The sequence below is a fragment of the Mus caroli genome, chromosome 2 (genome assembly GCF_900094665.2).
Source record: "Mus caroli chromosome 2, CAROLI_EIJ_v1.1, whole genome shotgun sequence".
Classification (NCBI taxonomy): Eukaryota; Metazoa; Chordata; class Mammalia; order Rodentia; family Muridae; genus Mus; species Mus caroli.
The window spans coordinates 92,022,654-92,048,335 of record NC_034571.1 but is presented as its reverse complement, the minus strand read 5'-3'; positions in this window follow the sequence as shown (position 1 = coordinate 92,048,335).

The following is a 25,682-nucleotide window of genomic DNA, read 5'->3' as shown; positions in this document are numbered from 1 at the left end:
AATATCCAAGACACAATTTGCAAAACACATGAAACTCATGAAGAATGAAGACCAAAGTATGGACACTTCATCCCTCCTTAGAATTGGGAAAAAAAAAAAAAAAAAAAACCCATGGAAGGAGTTACAGAGACAAAGTTTTGAGCTGAGACAAAAGGATGGACCATCCAAAGACTGTCCCACCCAGTTGTTCATCCCATAATCAGCCACCAAACGTAGATACTATTGCATATGCCAGCAATATTTTGCTGAAAGAACCCTGTTAAATCTGTCTCTTGTGAATTATGTCAGTGCCTAGCAAACACAGCAGTGGACACTCACAGTCAGCTATTGTATGGAACACAGGTTCCCTAATGGAGGAGCTAGAGAAAGTACCCAAGGAGCTGAAGGGTTCTGCAACCCTATAGGTGGAACAATATGAACTAACCAATACCCCCTAGATCTCGTGTCTCTAGCTGCATATGTAGCAGAAGATGGCCTAGTTGGCCATCATTGGGAAGAGAGGCCCCTTGATCTTGCAAATTTTATATGCCTCAGTACAGGGGAATACCAGGGCCAAGAAGTGGCAGTGGGTGGTAAGGGAGCAGGGTGGGGTGGGGTGGTATAGGGGACTTTTGGAATAGCATTTTTAATGTAAATGAAGTAAATACCTAATAAAAATTGGGAAATTTTGTTAATTTTTGCTCAAATAATTACTACTCCATCCTTCTCGTTTTCTAGTATTTTTTCTTTCTCTGCTATGTAAATGAGTTTTATTAGTGTAACCTATATGAGTGTTTGTGAAAGGTAAGTGTAAGTCTATGAACAGTTTACTTGTGGTTATACTTCTGCAGTAAATAAAAAACTTAACTGATCACAAAATCTTCCTTAACTGATTAAAAGGTTAAAATTATATCTTATATTTGTTCTTGACCTACTTTACTTTGTTGTTGTTTTGGGTTTTATTTTGTTTTGTTTTGTTTTGTTTTATTACTTTTGGTTACTTGATATGTTTTTTTGAAAAGGCACTGTTTCTCTTCTTATTCCCTTCCACCATCTTGGTTTCTTCTGTGTTGATTCTTCTTTCATTGCTTGAATTCTGTTTTACAGAAAAATTAATTACTCAAGTAGTGAAATATCTAGGGGTCGTTTGTCCTTTGTTCCCATGAATTGAGTGACATTAACATCCAAGTTGAATTTAATGTCATAAATAAATAAAATATTACAGATAGCTCTCATTTGATCTGTTGGTGATACCATTTTATTCATTCTCTGATCAGTAAAATAAAATATTTTCTTTTTTGCTTTTTCAATAACTATGAAAAACTATTATTTTGAGCTATTCTTCCCCGGGCTTTTCTGAAAACAAACACAAGGGCAAAATGCTAAGAAAGGAGCAAGTAACTAAGTGTATATGCCTGATAATATTTGTTTCCTAAACTTAAATTACCCTAATGTCTCCCAGACTGCATACTTTGTTTTCTTTTCTTCTCAAGAATAAAACTATCTTCTGTCAGAATAAGTAAGGGTCAGCCCTTTTGTTTAAAGGTTGGTGAGTATTTAGTATGACCAAAGTTTTGAGCAGATTTTAATGAAACTTATTTGTGACACTTCATAGTGTACATTTTGAGACCTTAGACATCAATATGGTTGTATTTTGTCACAGAGCCTTCAGAGGCATTTCAAGTAAATGTGTACATAGTGGTCAATCCCTTGGTATACATCTAAGAAAGGGTCTTAAAAATCTAGATTTTTTTCCTTTTCTGGCATGGCGACTGAGCAAAGAGATGGCAACCCACAGAGTGCTAGCTCTTTAAAACCCATAGAGCCTGAGTAGAACTTCAAATTGCCTTGGACACCTGGGTTTCCACAATGTAAGAAAGTAAAATATGGCTGATTTGAGTCATTAAATTCATAGCATTTTGTTATGGCATCAACATCCAAACAAAAATGTCATTCCAAAAACAAGAGAATGGTACTAGCTCTTAAAAGGGTAAAAGTGGTTAGAAGTATAGATCATGAATAGAGTTTCCAGTGTGCTTTACTAAGGTTATACTTATAGATTCCAGTGAGTTTACAACTCACATTTCCATATCACTCCTGAAATATCCCAAATTCTAGTCTTTTCTCTCAGTATTTTCTCCTCCCCTTACATCCCTATACCTGTTCCAAACCCTTCCCATTCAGGCCCACCAAAAAAAAAAAAAAATCTATTCTATTTCCCATTCTAAGGGAGATCCATTCATTCCCCTTTAATTACGTCTTATTACTTAGTTTCTCTGGGTCTGTGGAATGTAGCATGATATTCCACTGTGCACTGCATTTTCTTACCCATTGTTTAGTTAAGTGACAGCTAGGTTCTTTCCAGTTTTTGGCCATTGTGAATAAAGCTGCTATGAATATAGTTGAACAACTATTCTTATGATAGAATGAAGCAGGTTTAGGTATATATAGTAGCAATGGTAGTGGTAGAGTTATGTCTTGAGGTAGAATAATTTCTGGTTTTCTGAGAAACTGTCATTCACTTCCAAAGTGGATGTATAGGTTTGCACTTCCATGAACAGTGGAGGAGTATTCCCTGTGTGCCATATTCTCAACCAGCATGAGCTGCCACTTGTGGTTTTGATCTTAACTATTCTGACAGGTGTGAGATGGAATCTCAAAATTGTTTTGATTTGTATTTCCCTGATGGCTAAGGATGTTGAACATTTCCTTAAGAGTTTTTCTACCAAGTGAGATTCCTCTGTTGAGATTTCTTTCTTTAGTTCTATACATCATGTATCAGGTATATTATATGGTTTGTCAAAGTCTACTTTCTTAATTTCTTCATTTATTTTGGATATTAGTTCTCTGTCAGACTTATACTTGTGGAATATCATTTCCTATTTTGTGGGTTGGCATTTTGTCCTATTGGTAGTGCTCTTTAAAGAAGCATTTATGTTTTATGAAGTCCTATTTATTAATTGTTGATCTTAGTGCCTGAACTGTTAGTGTTCTGTTCAGGAAAATGCCTTATGGCCAATGCATTTAGTCTATTTTCTATTTCTCTTCTATCAGGTTCTGTAGAAGAATTTTACTCCAGCAAAATGGTTGCTTTGGAATCAGGATCACATCCAAACACCTTCTAGTTCTGTGGGATCTGACAGGAATGAAAGACTTTAGTCTCTCTGGCTAGAACACAGACTGGTCCTTAGAATACAACTTTAATCCTAAACAATAAAGGTAAAATTAGTTTGTAGAAGGAAGCAGCTATATCTAACTGAGGGGCAGACAAAGTGATGAATGAGAGTTGACAGAATGTATCGGAAATTGGATATTCCCAATCTCAGAAGACTCAGCAGAACAACACAGGAAGGAGAAGTGACTTAAGAGAGCAGCATGGGAAAGTGGAGGAAGAGGAGATAGTTTTACCAGACACTTTTTTTCAGAGACATGTCACAGGTGAAGACAGAACAAACCAAAGAATATGAACAAACTGGAAGATTAGAAGCTGGTTTGAATCAGCTTGGAAAGGAGTTTGGGCCAGAACAAGTGAATTGAAACAGCTAGGTAGAGTTCAGAAGAAATAAAAGGTTGAGTTTATTTATCAGTAGCCCCCCCGCAAAGGACAATTACATCTGACAAATAAAAGTTACTTTTACAAGATTAAATGTATCTGGTTTAGTATTTAAGTTTTTTATCTACCCAGGCTTGCATTTTGTTCGAGGTGATAGATATAGATGTATTTTCATCCTACATACCAATATCCAACTAGACTAACACCATTTTTTGAGTATGATTTTATTTTCTTATTGTGTATTTCTGGCCTCTTTATCAAAAATCAGTTCTTCATATGCATGTGAATTTATGCCTGGGTCTTTAATTTAATTCCATTGATTAATGTGTCTGTTATGTGAATATCACGTGGGTTTTAGTGCTACAGAAACTTATTAAAGTTTGAGGTCAGAGACGATGATACCTCTGAATCTCCTCTTATTGTGTAGTATTATTTTAGATATCCTGTGCTTTGTTTTGTTTTGTTTCCCATATGAAGTTGAATATTGTTATTTCAAGATCTGTCGAGAATTTTTCTGGAATTTTGATGGGAATTGCTTTGGATCTGTTGATTGCTTTTGATATTAAGGCCATTTTTACTATGTTAATCTTACTGATCCATAATATCTTCTTCAATTTTCTTTTCCAAAGATGAGAAATTTTTATCATAAAGGCCTTTCAATTGCTTTGTTTGAGTTACCCTGTGATATTTTATATTCTCTGTTAACTTGTAGAAATGGAAGAAAGACACAGAGACCGAATCACCTCTCTACCGTAACCAGGTAAGGACTCAAGTGGAAGGATTGGGACACCAATCCAACCCCAAATTACCTACAGTTAATTCTGGATACAAAGTATGCTGAGACCAGAACTTACCATAACATCATTAAAGAGACAAGGGAGAATTCATTAAACAACACATAGGAATGGATTCAAAGTTGCTAGAGCCAAGCATTAGAGTTTTGGGAGAAAGGATTGGAGGAGGGTTAGAAAAGATGGGAGGAATCAGTGGTGTCAGGAATATATCACAAGAATATAGCCATACAACCTACCTATGAGTTCTCAGGGGGACTTGAATAGATCAGGGAACTTGTAAGGGTGAGACCTAGGTTTTCTGCATATATGTTGTGACTAAGAAGTTTGGAGTTCTTTTGGGAATCCTCACATTAGGAGCAGGGTCTATGCCTGACTCTTTTGCCCACCTGTGGGACCCCTTTCCTCCTATAGTGGGATGAGTTCTTCCCACTGGATTACATTGTCCTCCCATCATGTGATGGTCTATTCCTGGTCTTATTGTAGCTTGTAATGCTGGGTTTTGTTGAAATACCTAGAAAGCCTGTGTTTTGTTTTTTTTTTTTGTTTGTTTGTTTGTTTTTTTTTGTTTTTTTTTGTTTTTTCTGAAGGGTGACTAAGGGCATGGATCTGGGGGAGAAAGAATGTTGGGGAGAGGTTGGGGAAAGGGGAGAGAAAGGAAAATTAAAATGAGATGTAATATGTAATCAAAGAATAATCAAAGAATGCATTTTACAAGTACATGTAAGACAGTATTTAGGGTTCCATGATAAGTATGTAGGATGTGATATAAAAATTAAAGAAACAGTATAGGAAGACTCATAAAGAAGAGAACTATAGATAAAATGTTTATACAGCAAATATATTAAAAAGAGTAATCAGAACATAGACAGTAATACAGATTTTAAAATTGCATTGTATTCAAATTTCAGGATAAAACCTGGAAACACTGGAACTGCAGTAAGACAACTGTCTTTCTTTGAATTATGATTTTTCAGAGAACAGAGAGCCTCCTCAAAGAACTCTGAAATGTCTATTGGATCATTCCTCAATTTCTTTGATAAATAGCACCCAACATCTGTACAAAATTAGCAGACCTATACTAACCTATTGATTAAATCTTATTTTGAAAACAACCCTTTACAATCACAAATGAACTTGCTCACTTTTTAATAGTGAGAAAATTTTTCTTAACATTATGATGTGCTTTACAAACAGATTTATTTATAAAATTTCTTAATACTACTATGTGTTTTTTAATCTATCATCTATCAATCTATCTATCTATCTATCTATCTATCTATCTATCTATCTATCTATCTATCTATCTACCTACCTATGTGAGTAAAAGTGTTTTGCTATATGTGTATGCTATATGTATATGTGAGTAAAAGTGTTTTGCTATATGTGTATGTATGTGTATGCTTGGTACCCAAGAAGGCGAGAAAAAGCTGTTGTATACCTTGAAAATGAACTTATTTCTAGTTGTGAGCCATTGTGCGATTGTGTTTGTCAGGGCTGTGGGTATATGTGCTGCTATGCTAGAAGCTGAAAATAGGTTCTCTGCAAAAGCATCAGGTGCTCTTAACTGGAAAGGCCTTGTTTCGGTCAGTGTTCTACTGCTGTGAAAAAACACCAGGACCACTGCAACTTTGAAAGAAAAGGCATTAATTTGGACTTGCTTACAGTTTCCAAAGTTCAGTCAATAATCATTAAGGTGGGGTGTGTGGAGGCATGCAAACATACATGGAGCTGGAGAAGTAGTTGAGATTTCTACATATCAACAAGCAGTTTAGCATGGGATTTTCGAAACCTCAACGGACAACCCTAGTGACATACTTTGTCCAACTAGACCACACCTCCTAATCCCTTTAAATAGCACCACTCCTTGTTGGCCAACCATTTAAATCTGCCAGCCTATGAGGACCATTCTTACTCAAATCACCATGGGAAACTTTCCTGTCCCTCTGCTATCTTTTGATTACATTTTCATTGTCAAACAATTTCTCTCTTTACAGTGTACTATAAGAGTTCAAGAAAAGCCACACATTTTGTTTCTAAAGAACTAAATAACTGATTTCAGAGCTCAAAAGTTCTATCTTATGCAACAGTTCTAACATCTAGCTTCTAGGTGCTAGATTCTAGATGCTAGAATAAGATTAGAATGCTGTTAAATGGTTTGCTAGTTTATATGCAGGTGACTTTCTGATAAAAATAACCCTTGCTTTTACATGAAAGAGGATGTACTTAGGAAGAAACAGTTTCACTGACACTTTCAGTATCTGCAAATGATTAAGTAGTTTTTAGTTGATTAAACCTCATAATCTATCTCCTCACTATTGTTCAAATAGTTACTATCTTTTCTATAGGAAGTTAGAGTATTATAAGTTTCCATGACTGAACTTGACTCACTTTTGCACTCTCATGGACTGCAGGTTTTATATTATTTTATAATACATTATTAATTTAAAGAGAATTGCATTACTTCCCCCTTCATTTCCTCCTTCACATAAACAACCCCTCCCTCCATGCCTTTAAAATCTCAGTTTGAGAGCAAATTGTTTTAGTAGTAGTAGTAGTAGTAGTAGTAATAGTATTGTTGTTAAATGTGTGTGTGGTGTGTGTGTGTGTGTGTGTGTGTGTGTGTGTGTGTGTGTATTTTATGGGTATGTACAAACCTATATGAATTCAACAGGCTGTTTTTTTTTTTTTTTTTTTTTTTTTGTCTCTGAATATGGTTTCAAGACTGACAACTATGCACCAGACAACCAATGAGGGAGTTCACTTATGGGAGAAGTTAAATGTAGCATGTAGTTTTTGATAGTTTGCTTTAAGCTCTGGGTGGACCATGCTACCACCTCTACCCAGAAATTTACCTTCTGGAATTTTTACATCTCTCTCTTTTTCTAAAAAATTAGATATTTTCTTCACTTACATTTCAAATGCTATTCCCTTTCCTAGTTTCCTCTCCAAAAATCTCCTATACCCTCCCCCCTTCCCCTGCTCCCTAACTCACCTGGTCCCCACTTCCTAGCCCTATAATTCCCCTATAGAGGTACATATAATCTTCGCAAGACCAAGGGCCTCTCTGCCAATTGATGGCTTACTAGGCCATCCGCTGCTACATATGCAGCTAGAGACATGAGCTCTGGGGCTACTGATTAGTTCATATTGTTGTTCCTCCTATAGGATTGCAAACCCCTTCTGCTCCTTCAGTACTTTCTCTGGCTCCTTAATTGGGGACCCTGTGTTACATCCAATAGAGGTCTGTGAGCATCCATTTCTATATTTGCCAGGCACTGGCATGGCCTCACAGGAGAGAGCTATATCAGGGTGCTGTTAGCAAAACCTTGTTGATATATGCAATAGTGTCTGGGTTTGGTGGTTATTTATGGGATGGATCCCCGGGTGGGGCAGTCACTCAATGGTCCTTCCTTCCATCTCAGCCCCAACTTTGTCTCTGTAACGCCTTCCATGGGAATTTGTTCCCCATTCTAAGAAGGGACGAAGTATCCACACTTTGGTCTTCCTTCTTCTTGAATTTCATTTGTTTTACAAACTGTATCTTGGGTATTCTAAGTTTCTAGGCTAATATCTATTTATCAGTGAGTATGTATCATGTGTGTTCTTTGTGATAGGGTTACCTCACTTAGAACCTTTACCAATCCTAAATGTGATAGGGGACTAATATCACTAATATCATATATACATATTATATATATATATATATATATATATATATATATATATATATATATATAAAACTTAAGAAATTGGATGCTAGAAAACCAAATAACTCTATTAAAAATGGGGTACAGAGCTAATAAAAAAATCTCAACCTAGGAATACAGAATGGCTGAGGAGCACCTGAAAAATGTTCAATATCCTTAATCATCAGGGATATGGAAATCAAAACAACCCTGAGATTCCAGCTCACATCAGTCAGAATGGCTAAGATCAAAAATTCAGGTAACAGCAGATGCTGGTAAGGATGTGGGGTAAGAGGAACACTCCTCCATTGNTGGTGGGATTGCAAGCTTGTACAAATACTCTGGATATCAGTTTGGCGGTTCCTCAGAAAATTGGGCATAGTACTATTGGAAGATTCAGCAATACCACTCTTGGGCATATACCCAGAAAATATTCCAACTTGTAATAAGGACACATGCTCCACTATGTTCATATCAGCCTTATTTATAATAGTAAAAACCTGGAAAGAATCCAGATGTCCCTTAACAGAGGAATCGATACAGAAAATGTGGTATATTTACACAGTGGAGTACTACTTAGCTATTAAAACAATGAATTTATGAATTTTTGCTTCTTAAAATATGATTTTTGCGGTATAGTGCTAGTGTTGATATCCAAACCATAACTATATTTGTTGTGTATAATGTTTCAATAAAAAGGTCCAATATTTTTTTTTGAAATCAATAGCATAGGATGCATATTTTTCTTAGCAAATCAAAATTATCCTCTTGTCTACAGGAGAACTCCTCTGCATGGTCAGTCTTCATACTAAGTACTCTCAGGTTCTTTGCACAGACTTGCAGAGTCTTCTTCAAAGCAAATATCTTCACAATCTTCACAGTAAGCATCCACTTATTGGTATTAACACTTCCTATGTAATCCCTAAGTATTTATACCTTCAGTTTGGGTTTTGCTGTTTACGTGTACTTCAGATGGACTGGGACCAGATTTCTGTTATAATCAGTATAATACCTGCACTTATGCATTTGTCCATTTGTCATATTGGTCTTTAAAACTTTTGCCCTCATCTCCAAGTAACTACTTTTATCAGACCATAAATCTTGCATAACTATATCTTTGCACATCTATGTACCTCAGCCAATACTGCTTTGTACAGATGACACACCGTGGTAATATTTAACTGTTAAGACAGAATCATACTGGCGATATACTGGAGAGTTCCACAAATTAAAGTTTCTTTACATGCTTATGACTTTTGCTGGGTATTGACAATGAAAAATATTTTGATGTAGAAATATTGTTACATAATCTAACACTGATTTTACTCTTAAGGTCCATTAAATATTCAAGGTTTTATTATAAAATGGGCTATTTTGTGCTAAATTTTAATTCATAGTGATCAATGTAAAGCTTGATTTCATTTTCTTTAGTTTTCTACAAACTAGATTATGTCTAATGACAGCACTTCTTGGTTTATCTGTATGTACATATAACTCACATATAAGGGACAATTTTAACTCATTGTATCTTTTAATATAGGCAAGTAAATATATATATTAATAACACATTATTCTATGAAAACAAATTTAGCCTTTTTTCTTCCTTTATTTAAATTATTTTAAATCAAGTTTTAATTACATGTTCAAGTATTTTTTTATTCTCTATAATTTGAATTCAGGATTGCACAGGAGGAATCAAAACATATCAGTTCTGAGACTGCTGAGAATCAAAAGCTTTTTAAGTCCCAAAAGATCTCTAAGGACTCAATTTTATATACCCTCCTTGAATGTAGATGCAACATAAACTTTATTATTTATGAGATGCCTAAAGGAAAGAAATGAGGCGCTTAATTTCTTAATAAGGTTATTGCACTTCATTAAGATGCTAATAATCACTCTTCTTTTAAAGCTCATTTATTAATCAGCACAATTTATTGAATATCCATTAGCTATTAGCCTCATAAGATATATTTTTAGTACCTGGATGACTCCATCATGCTCATGCCTTTCATTTCCCTTTTTACTTCCTTCAATATAGGTCTTCTTTTTCTGAAATCTCTGGTATTTTATACAAGTAAGCAAGGCTATGTTATGCATTCAGATTAATTACTAATAAGTATCACAGATATTCCAGGAAGACCAATTAGTGAAAAATCTATAATTTTCTCACAATTTTTTTTTACTTAAAGCATACAGATATGGTTAGACAAATTATTGGGGGAAAAGATAATAGGAGTTGAATAAATAAAGTAATAGAGAGAGCTGAAGTACCTTAGTATCTCTCAGTAATCTTATCATCTATGTTGATTTATTTATTCATGTGCATGTCCATGTGCACACTGATATATGTGCCATGGTCTTTGTGTAGAGATTAGAAAGCAACTTTATTAGTTACTGTTGTATAGTTGTGAACAGATACAATGACTAAGGCTACTCTTTTTTTCTTTATTTCTCTTTTCTTTTTCTTTTTTTTTTTTTCCAGGAAGCTTTTCTTCAGTCTGTGTGGTTCTTTACAGTGCCAGCCAGGTCCAGTTTCCCATCTTTTTATTATTTTTTTAATTTATTTTTATTAGGTATTTCTTCATTTACATTTCAAATGCTATCCCAAAAGTCGCCCACAACCTCCCCAACACACACACTCCCCTACCCATCCACTCCCACTTCTTGGCCCTGGTGTTCCCCTTTACTGAGGCATATAAAGTTTGTAAGACCAAGGGGCCACTCTTCCCAATGATGGCCAGCTAGGCCATCTTCTGCAGGCTACTCTTATAAAGGAAAGCTTTTAAATGGAGGCTTGCTGACAGTTTCACAGAGTTAATTCATTATCTTCATTGAGGGAAGCAGAAAGGTATGGTCATTGCTGACAGCTTTCAACTTGATACACAGGCAGGTAGAGGAGACAGAAAAGAATGGTCCTGGTGTGGACTTTTGTAATCTCTAAACTCACTTACACCAGCACATCCTTTCCTGCAAGGCCACATCTCTTAATTCTCACCAGCAATCCACAAACAGGGATCTAATCATTCAAATATATTAACCTACGGGACTCATTCTCATGCACACTACTGTAACAAACCGTGTAAGTTGATGGTTTATTCTCTCGATTTCCTGTTTCTTGTGCAGTAGATCACGCAAACCCAGGTCCTCAACATTCACAGTATGTGCCTTTAACTGTGGAGCCATTTCTATGAGTCACATTCTCTTCTTTAAAAAAAAATCACTTTCTAATCACTGGTCTTAAACCTCCTAAACCACATTTTTCATGTGTATACATACTAATCAGAAACATTTGACTGTGTAGTGATTACAAAATGGGTAGAGAGTTGATATGTTCACATGATAGTTGTTGAAGAGCACTAGAGTAAAGTATATGGTGTTTTGCCAAACCAGAAATGCCAACAATTGATAATCAATCATGTCCTCACAAATATTTTTTAACTTAAAAATAAAGGTAATATTAAACATATTATTGGGGAAAAATAATAGGGTTGGAAAAAATAAAGAGAGCTGAAGATAATGTATCAGTACACTATAAGACAAAGCAATGGTAAGTCACAAAGTCTTCTGTACAGAAGCAATTATCTATAGTATTCTTTAGATTCTAACAGCAAGAAATGGACTATACTTAATACATAAGTGTCTTTAATCATGGCCAATCTCTTATTCACTACTTCATTCAGAGGAATTTTTCTTGAGAAAGTTTCTGCTGGTGCTAAATGCTAATGACTGGTTGAGCAGAATCCATAGTTGGTCTAAGGAAATTTAATTTATCTAGAGAAAGTAAAATAATCCTATATAGCTATTCATTTTTAAAAGGAATCAATACTTGATTTCATTATCTCATTTAATAAGAATGAATTTTATGATTAGAATCATAAGAGCTACAAAACAAAGAAAGAAAAAAGACAGCAAGAAGGAGAAAAGAAGAAAATAGAATTCTGTCTTGTGTGTTGCAACATCTAAGACTGTAACAACTCTATTATCAGAGGAATTAAGAAAGGCTTAAAAATCAGCATTTGTATTAGCCCTGCGTTTGTTACCTATACAGAGATAAAGAGGGTTATTAGAATTTTATTTCAAATTTGAAAAGTTCAATCATGTTTTAACTTCTTAAAATAGTAAAACAATATTTTAAAATTTATTTATCCCTATTGGCATTGCAACCTGAATTTTGTTATCTTCTATAATGAGGTTTTAGTTTCTTAATTTATTTCCCAAGACTTGTATTAACCTTATTCTGTCACCAAAACAATATTTACTCTGATAGAAAAAAACACAAAGATTTGAGAAGACAGATTGTTTTCATAATTTTAGGTGCTTAAGTTTTATAAACCTTATTAGTGATTTGTGGTATACTAAAATAATACATTTTGTGCCATATTTTCTTCCTTTAATTCTATTGATCAAAATATGGATCATGACCCATGAATAGAGTGGTTTATTCTACAGAATGATTTGAAGTAGAGAAGGTCTAAAAGTTGAATCAATATTATCACAGACACTGGTATTTTCATTCTACAAAAAAATTGAATGTAAGAGAAACATCTGATGCTTTTTCAACACAAGTCTTGGCAAATGTGCAATTGCCACTGTGCTTACACATAATAGCATTCCCTGTTTTTAGAGAAAAGTTATTATCATGTGATATGCTAATATAATATGATAAAATAACAGATGAAATAGACACATAGTAGTGCAGAATATAAATAAAACATTACAATGAATTATAGACCAGAAATTATCAAAAATAAATTCTCCGTAGCTAGAAAAACATCACTTAAGTAACTATGGATGTTAATGTGGTCACAGGATATTTCTAGAGTCTGTAAGATTGTTGTAATGGCTTAACTTGAACTTTATTTTCATTCTAATTTAGTACTATATATAGTATATTATATGATAACTACTTATGTATGTAAGCAGACAATTTTTAAAGAAAATCATGTTAATTTTAGCTCACATCTTACACAGTCCCCTGCTACTTGTTACAAGTTTGTTTGTTCCAAAAATATTTGTTTATCAATGTCATTCATGTAATACATGAACATATTTCAGTTAAACCTAAGAAATCATACTAGACAGCAGGTAAAAGTGAATACAGCATGCATCATCTACTGATCAAAACATCTCACATATAAGGAGGAAAATAAATATTATATTTAATGTGAAAAAATTAGTGAACTAGCCAGGCATGGTGGCACACGCCTTTAATCCCAGCCCTCGGGAGGCAGAGGCAGGCAGATTTCTGAGTTTGAGGCCAGCCTGGTCTACAAAGTGAGTTCCAGGACAGCCAGGGCTATACAGAGAGACCTGAAAAAGGCTGAAAAAACAAACAAGCAAACAAACAAAAAAATTAGTGGACTAAAGAAAGAGCAAGCCATTTACATCAGAGTTAGAAACATATACATAAAATAATAACACAGAAAATATAAAATCTGAATGAGACAAAATGTCATAGGCAAAGGCTAGGTTAAAACTGATTTCAACCAATGGTTGGCTTCTTCCATTTCTCAGTACTGTCACAGAATATTCCTATTACAGGAGACTGGGTCAGAAAAACCTTGTTTACCTTTTAATGGCAGGAAGCAGATGGGATAAGAGAAAGCAAGCCTGCCTAGTAAGCTGATGCTCACACTTTTTGTACCAGGATACCATGAGATTGGATGGGACGACATACATATGGATCAGGTGTTCATCCTTCACTTGCTTTCCTACATAAAAACAGCTGTCAGTTATAAAGATCCAGTTATAAAGATCCATTACTAACTTCCTAGGTGATTTCCAGTTGAATCAAATTGCCAACTATGCTCTCTAAAAACTACCTAAAGGTATTTACTAAGACTATGATGGCAGAGTGCCAAGAACCAGCCTCAGCTAAGACTGGGTTCCTGAGAGGTGGAAGGTGGGGGAGCAACAAAAACAAAAGATTCAAAGTCAAATCATGGGTCCAAGCTGGTGGCCTATGTTGTGTTGAGATGACTTCCCAAACTTCTTTCTCTGTGTTCTGCACTGCTCTAGACAGCTTTGTCTTGCTATAATAAAAACTCTCTGGTTGGGACAATTTCCTTTCTGCTCAAGACAGCTCTTTTTGCTAGTCAGAATTCTAAAAGCTGTCTGGATAGCTCATAGGTTTACTAGCCAAGGTTAGAAAAGCTGTTATAAAATAATTCTTGGATCATCTGACCATATCAGAAATCCTGTTAGAAAAACTTTAAAGGTAATGTACGGGCCTGTGATTTGCCAAAGAACAATACCCCAGACTCAAATAATATGCAAAAGCAAAGAGCTTTCTATTCTGCAGAAGTCCAGCATATGGTGGTCTACATTTACCAAGATGAGGATGCCCAGGTAAGCTCTCAAGTCCAATTTAAAACAGATGAGGAGTAGATGACCTTTGTCTTGACTGGGCAGATTTTTAGGGGTATGGAGTCTTTGGAATTGGGTAGGGCTCTTGGGACATTCCATAGCCATTGCTCTATGGCAGGGGTAGGGGTGGTTTGCAGCACTGGAAACTTGCTAGGGAAGCCTGGAAATTGTTGTCACTGCTCTTTCCTCAGGCCAGGTGGTAGAAGGGCAGCTTCTGCTGGGGCATTGTTTTTTTCTGTTTCTGTTCTCATTTTTACATTTTCTTCTTTTTTTTTTCCAAATTTTTATTAGATATTTTCTTCATTTACATTTCAAATGCTATCCCAAAAGTCCCCCATACCTTCGTCCCCACCCCTGCTCTCCTACCCACTCACTCCCCCTTCTTGGCCCTGGTGTTCCCCTGTACTGGGGCATATAAAGTTTGCAAGACCAAGGGGCCTCTCTTCCCAATTGGCTTCCTTTTGCCTGTGGTTATTCCAGTGACTTACTTGCCTGGACTTGCCCAGAACTGGCAAACAGAAGTTTAGACTGTGAGACCCCGACTTAGAGCGTTTCTCCCTGGAAGGTAAAGCCCCTAAATGTTCACCAAGCTTGTTTTCCCTGATCTTTAAAAATACAGCTAGAAAGAAGCTCTTTGTTCTCTATAGCCAGCAAAAGATCTTTTTGTTTCTATACTGTACAACCGGAGATGCCTGCCTTCCTGTGCCAAGGACATGGAGATAGAAGCTAGAGAGGAAGCTGCAGCTCACTCCCCCCATCACCAGAAAGGAGCTGTAGCCAACTCTCCTCCCAACTCCTCCCAATTCTCCTCCCAACTCCTCCCAACTCTCCTCCCAGCTCCTCTCAACTCCTCCCAATTCCTCAGCTAGCTGTTAAAAACCCCCTACTGTCACCACTCAGGGTCGAACTCCCCTGCCCTGCACAGTGGAGGGACTTCGTCCTCAGCTAGCTGATAATAAAACCTCTTGCAGTTTGCATCAGGTGTGGTTTTCTCTTGGGACACTGGGGTGCTGGCCAGCTCATCCCGGGACTTGAGCGGAGGCCCAGCATCAGGGGCCTTACAAGACCTAGTCTCCTGAGTGGCCAGTTTGAAGCTTGTCATGGTGTTAGCCTGTCTCAGTCCTCTTAGTAGTTCTTGGGTTTTCCAATCAAAATCAGAAAGCCAAAGATAAAAAATAAAAATTGTAATCAAGATGTTTTTGCTTTTCAGACAGTCTTCTCCGGATAGCTCCTAGAAAAAATTCTAAAAGAGCTGTGTTTGCTCTCTAAGCAATTCTAGGAATTTCTGACCAAGGTCAGAATCTCTACTAGGAAAGAAAACTCTAAAAGAGCTATAAAACATTCTAAAAGTGCTGTGTTCACTCACCATGGATCTTCTGAACAAAAATCAGAAATCCTGTTAGGAAAAAAAAATTGAAGAGCTGTGTTTGCTGTGCAGAAATCTCCAGACAGCTCAGCTGTCACTAGAAAAAAAATTAGAGAACTTCTATCACTTTCTGCTAGGTCATCTCATGCAGACCAAAAACCCAGTCTTTTATTTGCATATCAGTTCAGTTATTCCAGGTTCTCTCTTGACCATCCCTCAATCAGCATTCTCTGACCTTAGTACCTTGACCCTTGGCTAAAGGACAGCAAGTACATTCCTTTTCTTTTCTTTTCTTTTCTCTTCTTTTCTTTTCTTTTCTTTTCTTTTCTTTTCTTTTCTTTTCTTTTCTTCCCTTTCCTTCCCTTTCCTTCCCTTTCCTTCCCTTCCCTTCCCTTCCCTTTCCTTTCCTTTCCTTTCCTTTCCTTTCCTTTCCTTTCCTTTCCTTTTCCTTTCTTTTCCTTTCTCTCTTCTCTTCTCTTCTCTTCTCTTCTCTTCTCTTCTCTTCTCTTCTCTTCTCTTCTCTTCTCTTCTCTTCTCTTCTCTTCTCTTTTCCCTTTCTTTCTTTCTTTCTTTCTTTCTTTCTTTCTTTCTTTCTTTCTTTCTTTCTTTCTTTCTTTCTTTCTTTCTTTCTTTTTTCATTGCAAAGAATTCCGAGGTCTGCCTGCCTTTGTAAACATAACTGGGTGGGACCTTGTCCTGAAACTACCATATTGACTACAACTGGGCCTAAATTAGCTTTGTCCCATGCTGACTGAACTCAGGAATCTGCCTGCACTTGTAAGCATAATCAAAGAAACAAACAGCAACAACAACTTAGCTGGGTCTGATATTGCCTTTAGAACATCATTCCATAAATCTCTTTATCTCTTTCTTTAGTATCTTTCTGATACTTAGTACAGCTTCCTCTGTCCCTTTAGAACTGTGAAGCCCCTTATATAATTCATATTTCATCCTTATGTTTTTGCATAGATGAGAAGTCATATACTTTTGAACTCTTTTTTCTTTATTGGGTATTTTCTTTATTTGCATTTCAAATGTTATCCCTTTTCCTAGATTTCCCTCTGAAAATCCCCTATCCTCTCACTCCCTGCACTCCAACCTACCCACTCCCATTCCTGGTCCTGGCATTCCTCTATACCTGGACATAGAGCCATCAAAGGAACAAGGGTCTCTCCTCCCATTGATGACCAACTAGGCCAGTCTCTGCTACATATTTAGCTAGAGCCACATGCTCCACTGTGTGTTTTCTTTGATTGGTGGTATAGTTCCAAAGAACAATGTGGGTACTGGTTAGTTTTTACTGATTTTCCTTCTATGGGGCTTCAGTCCCACTCAGCTCCCTGGGTATTTCTCTGGCTCCTTAATTGGGGACGTTGTGCTCCATCCAATGGATGATTGTGAGCATCCACATCTGTATTTGTCAGGCACTGGCAGAGACTCGCAGGGGACAGCTATATCAGGCTCCTGTCAGCAGGCTCTTGTTGGCATCTGCCTAGTGTCTAGGTTTGTGGTTTTTTTATGTGGTGTATCCCCAAGGGGGGAAAGTCTCTGGATGGTTATTCCTTCAGGCTCTGCTCCAAACCTTGCCTCTGTAACTCCATCCATGGGTATTTTGTTCCCCATTCTAAGAAGGAATGAAGTATCTACACTTTTGTCTTCCTTTTTCTTGAGTTTCATGTGCTTTGTAAATTGTATCTTGGGTATTCTAAATTTCTGGGCTAATATCCACTTATCAGTGAGTACATATCATGTGTGTTCTTTTGTGATTGGGTTACCTCACTCAGGATGATATCCTCCAGATACATTCATTTTCCTAAGAATTTCATAAATTCATTGTTTTTAATAGCTGAATTGTACTCCATTGCTTAAATGTACCCCATTTTCTGTATCCATTCTTCTGTTAAGGGACATCTGGTAAAGTCATGTTTTTAGAGTTCTTTTCCGCTGTCATAAGGGCTGTCCTAAAGGCCTCAGTGTTTACCGTTTTTCTGCGACACTGGCCAAAACTTCATCTCCTGGACTCGACTTTCTTTGACTATTGTGAAGCTGCTGACAGTAATCAGAAGGACATTCTTCTTGGAGGATCATGAAAATACATACATAATTATAAAAACAAATAAATCTGATGTCCCCAGCAACCCTCTACACTGGTGGAGGCTCACATTGGGCTTGTTCCACAGGCAAGAACAATGTTTTCTGTCCTTACCAAGGCAGTGCTGAACATGATATCAGTAAAGTGAGAAACTATGTTTTGGTTTCATGGGAGAAATCCTAGGCAATGAAATACCAATTTGGTTTAACTCCAATCTTCAGTGTGTTGTAAGAGATAGATTTAGGTTATAGCTTATGGCCTAGCTTTGTGAAGGATATACACAATTCTTTGTAACTTTCTATAAAAAAAATACCATCACTATGAATATTGTCTTTCACATCTCTTTCTATATTTGGTAAAAGTCCCTCTTGAGTTCAGAGCCATATAACTCAAGCATGTACATATTAGATGCAAAAAGTATTTTCTATGCTTTAATATGGAATTCTTAAAAGTTACAGAACCATGGGAAAGAGATGTTTCAATATTTCAATTTTTTTATTAAAAAAAACATGCAGAAGAAATTATCTTCTTTAACTTAACCCTGTATGTTTCAAATTACCTATATGAAATATTTGGCTTTTTTTCTAATGTTTAAAATTATACTTATTGAATTGTGTATTCCTGGAGAGGGACATAAGTGGAGGTCAGGCGATGTTTGCATTAGTCAGTTCTCCCTTTATGCTATGTGAGTCTCATGGATCCAACTCAGGTCATCAGGTTTGATCTCAATAGCCTCTACCTAATGAAATCTTTAGCTATCCCTTAAGATGTTTTGTTTATTAGTTTGGTTTTTTTTGTTTTCTATTCATGTTTCTGTACTTTTTATAATAGAAAGCAATAGCTATTAATGTTATAATTGCTTTACCCAATTATACATGTAAGCTCTATGGTAGGACATTTTCTAAATAACAACATAGATTCACTTATTTTGATATCAATCCTTAATTTATCCATGTGTCTCCCTGTCTGTTTAGTTGGTTATTCATAGAGAGGGTACTTTGCATTAGGGGCTTTCTTGGAGCTTACAGACCAATAACTGTGAGTCTTATAATACAAATATGTGTCAAGAGGCTTGGTCTGTATTTTCAATATTTTAAACTTCAGATTTTATTTCAGGATCAGCTGCTAACATTTTATAAGTCAGAACAACTTGATATGTTTCTAATGAATATAGAGTCTTCTTCTTTTCTGCAATATTTTCATTGTTATTACTATATCAGAGATACCAGAATACTCAAGGTATTTTAAGTAGATTATATTACAAGTAATTTCTCATATTTTTTCATCAATGGACATGACATTTGGTGATAGGAGGGTTCATTTTTTCCCCTCAAAGACATGTTAGCTTTTGATTAGAATTTTCTGTTTTCCTGTTTATATTTCTGACCTATTATGTAAAAATAAGTTTTTCTTACTAACCTTACTTTTTCTGTCATATTTTTATATTTTGACATTGATTCAATGGAAAACAGCTCTAAATGGTAATATATGTGTCATGTTATAGTACTTTTGTATAGAATCAAAATCCTTACCACTTTTGTTCCATATGACCTGTGTGTCCATTTATCACTGGAATTTGTTACAAAATTGTTAATTTCATTTTGGCTGTATATTTATTTTAAAAAAGTCCAGTTATTGTTTATTGTTCATTGCTTGCTAAACACAAGGTAAAGAATTAGAAATCTGAAGCTAGTCTTGGCATTAGAATTTATGATTCTCAAATGGGTAGTGATATTGCTGCTGTTCAAACATTGCTCTATGAAGAGTACCCCTGGGTATGATTGAGGATTTTACACATTGAAATCAGAGCAAGTATCTGTTCAAAGATGCTTTCTGATTAAACAATTTCATGAATTTGTCTTGATGTCCTTTGGATTTCAACCTGAAACAACTGTAATTCCATATCAATTGAGGTGAGCCTTTAGTGCCTTTGGACACATTTCCCAGTGGGACATATCAGATAAAATTGGATAACAAGAGAGACATGCATTCCCAACAGCAAAGTTCATATTATATGTTCACTCCAAACATCATTTATTGCATAGTTAATGGGAATAAATGCAACATGTATAGTGTAAACTATTTACTAAACTATGTAAACCTTTAAAATATGGTAGAAAGCCTCTACCTACTAAAATTGCTGATAAGAGAAAAGAAAAATTTGGTACAAAATAGAGTTTCTTGTTGTGTGCTTTTCTTCACTGAGTTATTTTTAAAATGAATGTTTAATGGCTAGCCTGTACTGAATGTCTTGTGTGGTTTCCAAAATGACAGTAATGCGTCATCCCAGAACAGACACACATCTCTTTCAATTCATACAACAGAAATTTCTGATCACCTTTAAGATGTCAGACTTCATCATCTGTGCTTAAGATACTGCAGGGAACAAAAGCAATAGTGAATAATAGAGACTGAATTGAGTATCTCAGTTAAAATAATTTAAGTTTGGATATGTTAGTCACACATCTCTAACCAGAACAGTAATTATTCTTCTCCTTAGAAAAGCTGATCACATTAAATTCTACGTAGTCTTTCCAAGTGTAAAAATTTTTAAGAAGCAGGTGACCTCTATTGATAGATAACATTGAGCTGTCACACTATATAACAGAGAAGGGAATATCTTTATTGTTTCATCATTCATACATTATCTCAGCCACTTATTAGAATATAATCAATCATGACTAGCACTTATAAGTACTTTCCAAGAGGAATGAAACTTGACTAATACAAATACTTAGATTGCTACTTATCAAGACTTTGAAATGCTTCTTGTAACAATGAAATTAGATCTATTTAAATATATGGAAGTCCTATGTGTCGAATGGATAGGGTTTTGTTGTTGTTGTTTTATTTTTGTTTTGTTTTATTTTCATTTTTTAAGACAACTCTTACTATTCTGAAAGACAGTGTATTCAAAACAAATAATTTGTTCATACAAGCATATTGCAGAAAATAACTGATAGGTGAGTATTCCTTTTTCACTCAGTATTCATGTTTGGTGATAATTACAAGCTCAAGCATTGTAAACCATTTTTCTGTCTAGCAAGCTTTACAACTGTCTTTAAAATTGTCATGCTACAGACAAAAATGTCTTAATTCTTTTCAGAGCACAGTATAACTTTACAAAACAATTTGTGAGGCATATATAAGTTTGTCTAGAACACCAATGGCTCTAAGATCAACAATAGACAAATAAGACCACATAAAATTGTAAAGCTTCTGTAAGGACAAAACAGCAACCAATAGATTGGGAAAATATCTTTACCAATCCTACAACCAATAAAAGGCTAATATCCAATATATAAAAAGAATTCAAGAAGGTAGATTCCAGAGGACCAAATAACCATATTAAAAATGGAATACAGAGCTAAACAAAGAATTCTTAATTGAGGAATATGAAATGGCCAGGAAGCAGCTAAAGAAAGGTTCAACATCCTTAGTAATCAGGGAAATGCATATCACAAGGACCCTGAGATTCCACTTCACACCAGTCAGAATGGCTAAGATCAAAACTCAGATGACAGCAGATGCTGGCAAGAATGTGGAGAAATAAGAGCACTGTTCCATTGTAAGTTGGTAAAATCACTCTGGAAATTGGTCTGGCGGTGCTTCAGAAAATTGGACATAATACTACCTGAGGACCCAGCTATACCACTCCTGGGTATATACCCCAGAAGATGCTCCAACATGTAATAAGGACACATGCTCTACTATGATCATAGCAGACTTATTTATAATTGCCAGAGCTTGAAAGATCCCAGATGAATTTCAACAGAGAAATGTGGTACATTTAAACAAAGGAGTACTACTCAGCTATTAAAAACAATGACTTCATGAAATTCTTAGGCAAATGGATGGAACAAGAAAATAACATCCTGAGTGAGATAATCCAATCACAAAAGAACAGCCATGGCATATACTCACTGATAAGTGGATATTAGTCCAAAAGTTCTGAATACCCAAGATAAAATTCACAGACTATGTGATACTCAAGAAGAAGGAAAACCAAAGTGTGGATGCCTCAGTACTTCTGAGACAGGGAAACAAAATACTCACAGGAGGAAATATTGAGACAAAATGTGGAGTAGAGACTGAAGAAAAGGTCATCCAGAGACTGTCCCACATGGGGACCTATTCCATATACAGTCACCAAACCCAGACACTATTGTGGATGCCAAGAAGTCTTGCTGACAGGAGCCTGATAGAGCTCTCTCCTGAGAGGATCTGCCAGAACCTTCCAAACACAGAGGTGGATGCTTGCAACCAACCACTGGACTGAGCACCAAGTCCCCAAATGAAGGAGTTCCAGAAAGGACTGAAAGAGCTGAAGGGGTTTGCAACCATTAGGAAGAGCAACAATTTGAACCATCAAGAGACCCCAGAGTTCACAGGGACTAAACCATCAACCAAAGAATGTACATGGAGGGACACATGGCTCTAGTTACATATGTAGCAGAGAATGGCCTTGCCAGGCATTAATGGGAGGAGAGGCCCTTGGTCATGTGCAGGCTCAATGCCCTAGTGTAGGGGAATGCTAGAGTGGGGAGGTAGGATTGGGTGAGTGGGTGGGGGAGCACTCTCATAGGATCAGGTTATAGGAGATGGGATAGGGAGTTTTCAGGGGTGAAACTGGGAAAGGGAATAGCATTTGAAATGTAAATAAAGAAAATATCCAATAAAACAAAAACAAAAACAAAACAGGAGTTAACAAATATTAAAAGTTGCAACAGGACAAATTCAACAGATTACATAATATGACCAAAGACATAACTGTAAGGACATTTGGTCACTCAAATTGTCTCATATGAAGATGCAAAACAGCAGGAGAATTTCAAAAGGGAGATATGGCTTTAAAACATTCACAAGAGTGACATTTGTATTATATATATATATGGATTACATAAGGATGTGATACATATTGTATATCAATTTTATAATATACATATATTAAATTATAAAGAGTGAATAATTTATTTGTATTATAAAGGAAACATTTGGTAAGCAGTTGCAAAATTCATGAAAATGAAGTGTTCATATTTCCAAAGGTTTTGTCAAATTAGGAAATGAAAGAACAGGGAAGGGAAGCTGAGAAAAGTCAGTTTTAGGTGTGGCCTTGAAACAGAGCAAGCTGTGAGGATGCAATGATGAGATGGAGAACCATTTATGGACCAATCTAATAAACATGATGGAAAAAATAACAGAATATTTATATTATAAGTAAAAATTATGAAATATCACATTTAGGAGAAGAAAACCATTGCATAATAATACTATACAGGGTAATTTGAAATGTAAATGGTTATATTTATTATTTTTCCCAATACTTTATGATGTTTTGTTTATTATTATTCTGATTTAACTAAACTGATGGGCTATGCTCATTGTAGAGCAAATATTTCTAAAATATTAAGTTGAAGATTAAAAAAAGTATTTCCTAAAACAGTAGATGAAACTCACTAGTGTTTAATTATTTTCACTGTCAGAATTTATTTGATGGCAAATGTAAAATCTCCAGCTTTATCTACCTAATAATTACTCTCAGATCATTTCAATATGATATTAAAATAGAAGGAAGAACTACTTTATTACTATCTTGATTTGTAATCTCTGCTTCATATTCTTTAAAAGTTAAAATTAAATATCTCACCAGAAATGTCAAGTATAGAATGGATTAAGAGTAAGGAAACATTGGGACCGAAGAACTGGCTTGGTTTGAAAAGTGCTTGCAACTCACATCTAAACACTAGGATCAGAATGCCAGTAATCATCTAAAAAGAACTGCTGGATTTGGTTTGCCTCTAACCCCAGTGTGAGGAGACTGAAGCACACAGGTCCTGGAGCTCATGCAGCTCCAGTAAGTAGGCGAGCTGGTGATTCAATGAAAGATCTCTCTCTAACAATGAAGTGGAGAGTACATAAATAGAAGAAGAAATTGTCAATCTCTAGTAACAATAGGCATGTATGCTCAAGTATGTTCACCACTCATATGTATGCACACATACACACACACACACACACACACACACACACACACACACACTAATTCACACACACACCAACTCACACACACACTAACTCACTCCCTCATACACATTCTGTCATTTCACTAAATAACTACCAGAATATTCCGAAGTCCTATCACTTCTAATTATAACTTAATACTTTGAAATTACTTCAACTGGATCACATACTGTGATTCTAATTTATTAACATGTGGCATATTTGGTCACTAATAGTTAAATTAGAGATGTTGCCACAGACTATGTCTCAGGTAAGTTTTGACATGTGTGCTCATATTTTATATCTATTCCAACCCTGTTGTGATCTTATTGGCTATTTCACTCTCAGGACCGTTGTCTATGATTTTCATGTTGAAAATATTGATAAAAGTCACTTAATCTTAAATTTATATTGGTGTTTCTAAGTTTTTTTTCTAAATCTGACAGAAATGAAGTAGACAGCTAAAGAACTTCTTTAAATTCATACATTCTTCAAAAACAGAGTGTCTCACTCGATTAAATGAGGAATGAACACATTTTTATCACTGCAACTTTGAAAAGAGTTTTGTGCAGGTTTATAGCAAATAGAAGCATGTCCACTGCTTAGGCTTTCATTACACTTTATTTTTTATTCTGAAGCATCTAGACTTATTTGACCAGTTGTTTTCCTGCATGAGAGAAAGATTTACCCTGATTCCACTACTAGATGATAACTTTAAACTCTGACCTTTCTAAGACCACTATCAGAGTGCTAGGATTATAAACATACATCATCAAACCTGGGTGTATGCATTGCTAGGGAATCAAACCAAGTGGAGTGCTTCATGAATGCTAGGCAAGCACTCTACCAACTGAGTTACACTCGCATCTTTGACCATAATACTTACATCTTCTGAAATTTTGCATGCTTCCCCGTGGAAACAACTGTAATTGACTGTAACATTATTTTTCTTTTTTTTTCAAAGCAAAGTCAGAAGTCTATCCTTTCAATTTTACACTGGTCAATAATATAACTAACTTATATGTCTCCTTTTGAATCTTTTGTATATACCTGCTTCAGACTACAAAAGCATATCTAATCTATTCTACATCTATCATATTCAAAATCAAATGTTTCTCACTGGTGGAAGTGGCATAAACTACAGATTGTTTCCACATTATTTTGTGATTACCAAGCAAAATGCAATTTTAATTAGGCCTGACGACTCATCTGCATTTCTCATTTGAACTTTTTAAAAATTCCCGACTTCTCTAGTTCCTTAGAAAGTTTCAGAAGCTTCACTTTCACAGGAAATTTTCTAAATACCGTTACTTTTTCTTTTCTCATGTGCATTGGAGTGGTCAGTCGGTTCCCATACTTAAAAGCATTCTCAATTAGGCCTACCCTCATAGAGGGTTCTATAATGTCATGTTTACTTCTTTTGCTTCCATATACATGTTCCTGTCAATTTGCTATTAAACTTAAGGATATGATGTGTTTATTTTGCTTAAAACTCCTAAGTTAATATCCACAATATCTGAGCTCTCATTATCTAAGGAATAGATTTTAAATGTTAATGATATTTTGAAAGCCCCAATTTGTTAAATTCAGACTTGTCATTTTTTTCAATACAGTCATGTTTTCAATGCCTGATTTTGCCTTATTTCATTCTCTAATATTTGTCTAGTGATGACCATTATGACTCAGACCTATGCACCCTTCTATTCTTAGACATTATATGTTCCTAAAGTAATATGACTCACTTTTTTTTAATCATATCTGATTACAATGTACAGTATATAATCCTTATGATCTATCTTACCTATCTCTTACCTTGGATTTAATTTCAAAGACAAAAATAAAACAA